Source organism: Bacillus rossius, chromosome 1 (assembly GCF_032445375.1).
Source record: "Bacillus rossius redtenbacheri isolate Brsri chromosome 1, Brsri_v3, whole genome shotgun sequence".
Taxonomy (NCBI): Eukaryota; Metazoa; Arthropoda; class Insecta; order Phasmatodea; family Bacillidae; genus Bacillus; species Bacillus rossius.
Genome location: NC_086330.1, coordinates 370,739,297 through 370,746,848, shown reverse-complemented (window position 1 = coordinate 370,746,848; position 7,552 = coordinate 370,739,297). Strand labels below are relative to the sequence as shown.

At 38.9% G+C, this 7,552-nt stretch overlaps 1 long non-coding RNA gene across 1 annotated transcript; it reads right to left on the bottom strand.

Moving 5' to 3' along the window:
* Nucleotides 1-2,155: 2,155 nt before the first annotated feature.
* On the bottom strand, nucleotides 2,156-6,444 carry LOC134530601 (uncharacterized). The gene is made up of 2 exons (XR_010074842.1): nucleotides 6,368-6,444; nucleotides 2,156-2,456 (listed from the first exon to the last, which is right to left on the bottom strand). It is a non-coding gene; the product is annotated as an uncharacterized LOC134530601 (long non-coding RNA).
* Between the last annotated feature and the right edge of the window lie 1,108 nt (nucleotides 6,445-7,552).

Below are 7,552 nucleotides of genomic sequence, written 5' to 3'. Positions count from 1 at the left end.
ACAAATTAAGCAAAAAATTGCTGTTGACAACAGGATATAAACACTACATAATATTCCATAACAGGAATATGGTCAACAAACAAAGAACAACAAAGTAAAATGGACTAAGAGAACAAAAAAAAACCACAAATAATGACAGCAAAAAAATATTGAACCCAAAAAAAATTCAGCAACACAGTTGAAACGAGACAAAAACACGACAAAACGAAAAGACTAAACAAACACAATGGTTTTCCAAAACAGAAACAAGCGACGCGACGTTTCGGGAACTGCTATCTGCTCCCGTCCTCAGGCAGAGACGCACATGGTACGAAAACACAGGTGCGACTCAGACATATGTTCCTTCAAGTAAAATTGCTTGTCGTGTAGGTGAATATTGAATAGTGGAATTTCTCAAAACCTTAAATACTTTCCTTAGGTTCAAGTTTAAAAATTATTAGTTTGTGCTACGCACAAGTGCTATTAATATAGACACGCCGCAGCATTTATGTAGCAGTTCAGCCTTTAACTGAATTTAGTATTTTAACGCACAATAATTCCCATTTTCAAATGATTTAACTGACGCTGGCACCTGGAGGACCGAGTATGCTGAGGTGGCTCGAGGCATGTCGAGACTCAGTTCATAAGAGCGACAATTACCGCAATTGTTTTTGGAGCTTACAAGTAGACACTATGTAAGTTGTGGGATACAGTGAGCGTTGGGCTCTTGATAACAAACCACTTTCCAAGTCAACCAACCATGCATGTCACGTCGACGATTATTGCAAGATAAAAATTACATTTTAGGCACATTTTGCTAAATAATATGCTTACATTGAGTATACTTTGTAATAAACTAATTCTTGGCAATTTTTTTTTCTTGTGAAAACCAAATCTGATTAAATAATGAAATTCCCGTCATTTGACAGCAGCCAATCTCAAGGGCGATGAAGAACTAAAGTCCTGGCACAGTATTTACATAGAGCCAGGGTCGGATTTAGGGGAGGGCAACCGGGGCGAAAGCCCCGGGGCCTCCACAAACGGAGGGCCCCCACAATAGAGACTTTGGAAAAATAAATCTTTCAAATTCCGTCAAGTAAACACTAGTAAACCTCTTTTCCTTTGATATTCTTTTTTCACTGTTTTACCTTTACCTACAGTACTTTGTACATACATGATTATATTATTGTTAAATATTAACAGAAATATTCATTAACACTAAAATATAATTTCATATAATTCTTGTCTCCGATTATATTTATGTATGCTTTTTAAATACTAAGAGAATCTACTTGATTTCACAATAAATTATTTATTGGAAAACTCGACTGAAGAAAATTGTTCATTTTATTTGTAAAATAATTTGGGGCCAGGCGGTCTCCGCTCCTCTGTTGCCCCGAGGCCTCCAGACCTCTAAATCCGGCCCTGCATAGAGCTACATACAGCCGAGCTGCAACTGGTAAAATGCCAGTGGCCATGATTGGACGACGGTCCGTCCAATCAGGATATTCTGCTGAGTGTGAGCTCAGTTCATCCACTTGTCTGGAATCAGCAATTTTCTTCCTTGATCGTAGGCTTTCGTGGCGAATGTTTTAAAATAATTTGGTAAATTATTTTTCCTTAAGAACACTTCCTATTAATTTTTTTTTATTTCATTGGACGCAATCTTAACCATATATGTATGTACGTGTGTATATATATACATACATACAATGTTTTAAATAATTTGGTAAATATTTTTGTTAAGAACACGTCCTATTAAATTGTTATTTCAAACGACGCAATCTTAACGATATATGTACATGTATACAATTTAATAGGACATGTTCTTAACAAAAATATTTACCAAGTTATTTTAAAAGTTTAAAACATTGTGTGTATATATATGTATATACTTTCGACGCAATGTTAACTATATATATATATATATATATATATAGTTAAGATTGCGTCGAAAGAAAAATAACAATTTAATAGGACGTGTTATTAATAAAAATATTTACTAAATTATTTTAAAGCATTGTGTATATATATATATATATATATATATATATATATATATATATATATATATATATATATATATATCATAGAAGCAGTTTAAAACTTTGTCCAGTAAAACCTACGATCAAGGTACGGCAGTTAATAGAGTTCACCAATGATAACAATGAAGAGCGATATGGCAGTAGTGCGTTTAATTCCCCAAATACAAGCAGTTATTGTTCACAAGTAGTGTAGTCTAATGTGCTAGTGGTATCTTCGACGCAGCAGGTGCTGGTGACGCGGCGCGTGGCCGGCGGCTAGGCGGGGAGCAGGGCCGGCCAGGGGGGAGCGGCCCAGGGCGCCCAGGGCAGGGCTGCCACCACGGGCACGTGCACGGCCACGCTGGCGTCCGGGGAGATGAGCGGCTCGGCGGGCTTGGCCTCCTCCTGGGCGCGCGCCCCCGCTACCAGCACCAGCCCCAGCAGCAGACACACCTGCGGTCGCACACGACAACCACGTGATAACGTCTTACAAATCGATGAACGCCGGCTGCACGCACGAAAAAGCATGACTCATTGTCACGTTCCGCCTGAGCCGAGCGTGCAAGAACCGGCCAACCACCGTGCGAGAAAATCTTCTATAATATCAAACAGTTTAAGGCGATTTTTTTTTAACTATTTGTTCGTGATTATATTTAAACAAAATATTTTGATTAAACTTGTAAAAACTGTAAATAATAGCTATTTGAAAATTAAAAAAGTATGCAATTTTTTTGTCAATGTTATTCTTATGACGTTATCGCGTAAAATTATCGTCCGTAAACCGGCTTTTCAGACAACCACCTTATTTGACGTGAATACGTCTTAAAAATTGCTTCCATAGTAGGAGGCAATTCAAAAAACGAATTATAACAAAATCGGGTGATTATGTTTATTGTTGCAGCTACATATCTATCATCTCAATCCAAAATTTAGTTACACCGCTGGATAGCTAAAGGATCAAAGAATTCGTTACATACGCTAAGTGAGGACTGTGTCGCATCGCCAGCGGTGGAGGGGGGAAAGCGCCGCCATTTTGAGGTCATTTTTGCTGCGTTTCGAGATTTCCATTTAGTATAACTTTTGACTCGGAGAAGCGAGGCAGTTCGTTTCAGTTTCAATCGTCAGCTCTCGTCAGAATCTATCGAGTGCATATATTAAACGTTAGTGAGAAATAGTTACAGTGAATATATATGGTGTCAAAATCAAATTATATATAATGTCAGCTTATGCGCGTCAAAAAGCCATGACACAACCACACCCCATTTTTCAGATGTAAATGATTACTTCCTTTTGTTATTGTTTATTGTCGTTTGACGCCACGGGCTCTCCTCCTTGGATACCGTGAAGTGCACGCTCTCCCCACCCCCCCTTCCGGCTTCATCAAACTCGGGCAGGCCGCTAGCCCAAGGTCCCTAGCTCGAACCAGTTTGTAGCGGAACAGGTCGCTTCACCAAGAATGCGCTCTAGTTCTCTTCCTGCCTTCGGCGAGGCCTCGACAGAGACAGGCCTCTGAGTGGCCAGAGATATACGAGCCGAAAGACGCCATTTGTATTTTCATGTCGCACGATTCGGTAGTGTTTATTAAAGCCAGTCTATCTTCGTTGAGGCAGAGATCTTCTAACACCATTCCATTATGTACTACTGTCGGTTGTGTAAATTACGGTTGTAGGCATTCCCGGAAAGATGAATGGCAGTGACTTCACACGTGAAACTATTTGTAGCTTGCATCATTGCGTTAACTTGTACGCTACGCTTTATTGAAGCCATATTTTGACAATAATACGATGTAAAACGCTGTTGAAGAGAAATATGGCGCCTTTCGTCCGTCCCTGTAGCCGATCAATGACAGAGAAGCGTGTGTAAGGTGTGACGCTGCCGGAAATATTGTTTGTGGACGGGGGAGGGGCTGGCCGCGGGGAACTGCACGCCCCTCAATCCCCCCCCCCCCCTCCCTGCTGCGTAGTTCTAGCTCGGAGCCCGTGTGTCCTCTATGGCGCACCGGTGCACCTCGGTGGCTCTGCGGCGGCCAACGGAACGGGAAGCCTTCTTTTCACAGACGAGAGAGCCACACCCGAAGTTCCCCGGAAGTTCATGCTCGCTTTTTGACGTGACAACGTCTAACAAATAGATGAACGCCAGCTGCACGCACGAAAAAGTGTCCCGTAACGCACATTGTCCTACTACAATGTGTCCCGTTACGCTCATTGTACGCTTGCGCCGCATCTCTCTTCCACCCGATTGGAACAACCATCGATTTGACTTTTCAATCATGTTTTCGTCGTTTGAATTATTAATATTATGTAATTTAACGATCGTACACCGATTTTCAGCACAATCGGTACGGTTATTTAAAAGTAATGTTGAATTTTCAAATACGTTTTTGTACGAACAATGGTGTTTTACAGTTACACATAATAATTCAAATTACACCCGGGATCTTTTGCACGATGTTTTAAAAAATATTGTAACATATTATAAATAAGTTTGGTGTATTTGGGATGCGTATTTGTTATAAAATCGTATTATAAAAACGAAATAATATTATTCCCCTACGGTTCTGCTATCTACGGTTATGGACATGAACCAAACGAAATGCGCTATCTATATAGTAATTCCTGGTGCTGTTATTTGAGCTGAATTACGAGTTATTTGCCGATTCGACGCCGCGGTTCTCGGCTAGGTCTCACACGCCATGTTAATTTTTTTTGACGTGATAACGGCCTATAAATCGATGAACGCCGACTGCACGCACGAAAAAGCATGACTCACTGTCACGTTCCGCCTGAGCCGAGCGTGCAAGAACCGGCCAACTACCGTGTGAGAAAATCTTCTATTTATATCAAACAGGTTAAGACAAGCTTTTTTAAAGCAGAAATTTAAAATTTTGTATTTATTTGTCCATTTTCGTCATTTCAAATTAATCATTTATTGGCATTGATTTGATTTCAGTTTATTTCAATAATTAATTGTTCGTGATTATATTTAAACAAATTATTTAAATTAAATTTGCAAAAACTGTAAATTATATTTGAAAATTAAAAAGTATGCAATTTTCCATCAAAGTTTTCTTATGATGTTATTACGTTAAATTATCGTCCGTAAACCGATTTTACAGACAAACCCCTTTTTTTTTTTCTTTTTTTCCGTCATTATTTTACAGTGGCTATTTGTAAAGTGTTAACACAATATCTTTTTCGAATTTTATTTCCAAACAGATGTTCACTCAGTGTGATACCACGGGTGTTGACTGTCCACTCGTGTGTTTGTAACCGCCATCACCTGCGCGACTGTTTACGCCCATGATATCACACCGCCGAGCGGTCAAGAGGGAGGGAGAATTATTGAGTTCTCAACATTTTTTTATGCGTAAGTTTTTCCTGGTAAAGGTACGAAAATGTTAATAATGAAATTCTGCCTCCACTGTTGCCCCAGTTGTCGAGTGATTATTTCTTTCTCTAAAGTTGCCTTTTAAACTTCAAAGAGTATCTTATGTTAAAAGATTTGCTTATAAGAGCAGCCGTAACTAGTATGTACCGAAGGGAAATAATGATCCTACATGATTATCCTACCTATTTCTCTATTTCATAAAACAATTTCACAGAGATCTTTAGAATTTTTGCTTCCAAAAATTGTAGTTCTTCTTGGAAAAGTAAAAACAAAAAATTATTTTCAAATCAAAATATTATGTTAATCTTTAGCTGGATAGTTCAACTAATGAAGAAATTTCTTTAATATTTAAGTAAGGTTATATACTGTTATAACTTATGTACCTACTTCAACTTTTTTATCTAAATATTAATTTTTAACTTTTAATATAGCTATATATTTTTCGGAAACAATATTATACGTTAACTTGTATTTAAATTAATTGCTCTTTGAACTTTGTAAAAACTAATGTAAAATTTCTGAAGTTATTTTTTATTAATTTTTGTCAATGGTTTCAAATTTTAAAATGTTTATAATAGTCAAAATCCCGCACGTAGATTAAAGCGACTAGATGCACTCATACACAACTTGCTTTTTTGAGAGTTAAATTTGTTGTTTAATTTAGTGAATTAGTGTCAATGTGTAAAAAAGGATTTGGGGGGGGGGGGGAAGTGTGGAGACAATTTTTTTTCCCCCTAACCTAACTTAAAGCTATGAGTGTGCGGGAGAGGTCTAGGTAGGGAAGACTCTAAGTGCGTCTCAGGCCGAAGCCTATACGCTCTAATCATGCAGGAGAGGTAGCATGCATCGTGTGCTAGGAGGGGGATTGGCCAGCCATGACCAACTCCCCTCACTGACTATCCTAGACTTAAACCAGATAAGTCGGGCCCAGGTAAAAATACAAGCCTGAGCAAATACAAGCTTGAGTAGGTACTCACGATCAGTTTCATGGTGCAGAGATGACTGCGACTCGGATGTCGTCAGGCCCTCTTCGGCGCTTATATAGCGCGAGGCGGGTCGCTACGTCCTTGTGCAGCGGGTAGCGACACGCCCAGCTGGCACGCCTCGCTCGCCTGGCCAGCTGTCCGGGGCCAGCAGGAGCCAGCTGTCCGCCGCCAGCAGCGGCCAGCTGTCCGGGGCCAGCAGCGGCCAGCGGGAACACGCACTTGGTGCTCGACGACTCGCGCCAGACAATCACTTGCAACAAATACTGCTACCAAGCTCGTACCGTCAAGTGGGGTTACTTTAACCAAATTTGTTAAAAAAAAATTTTTTTTAATAATTTGTAAGCATATTGATAGAAAGTAAAACCAAGCATAGCACATTTGGGGCTGGCATTTAAGCTAACTGTGAAAATGTGTACATCCTAATTATCTCTCATTAATTTGAAACAGGATTTTTTTTTCTTAGTGGTCAATGTTATCCTTTGTGTGGGGTAACTTTGACCACGTGTTAAAAACCTCAGGTTGAGGCATCCTGAGTCATAGTAACCCCACAGGGATGAATGATTGACCTTTTAAATGATAAAATGTAGCTTTAATATTGTTGTATAATATATTTCACATGCTGTTTCACTTCAAACTAAGAATGCCAAACATAAAATATTCAAATATTATAATTATAGGTGTCATGCAACTTTAATAATAACATATTTAAAAACTAGGAACCAATATTTCACATAAAATATTTGTGAAACATTTAACACTTGAACAGAAATGTTTTCAAAGTTTTTCACATCAGTAGGTACCTCTGAAGTTAGTACCGTATGATTTAAAAGTATCCTTTGTGTTCGAGAGAAAAATATATATTTTTTCCCCATAAAATCTGAAATATGTAGGACGCTTTTTGGCAGCGCTGGCGTCATTATTACCACCTCTACATTCTTACGGGACAAGTGCGGGAATATGAGGGTTTTGGGCGGGGAACGTCAACATGCTTGTTTTGCACAAAATAGGTTTCGTTTTAAAACTAACTTTCGACTTTTTTTTATGCCTATTCTAGTACAGAACAATATACATTTCATACAACATCGTATTCCATAGGCCTACTACAATCCCACCTGGTTTAGATTATGCCTATTTCACGATACCAGATTTGTAGGATTTATTTGCTTCTTTTTTTTT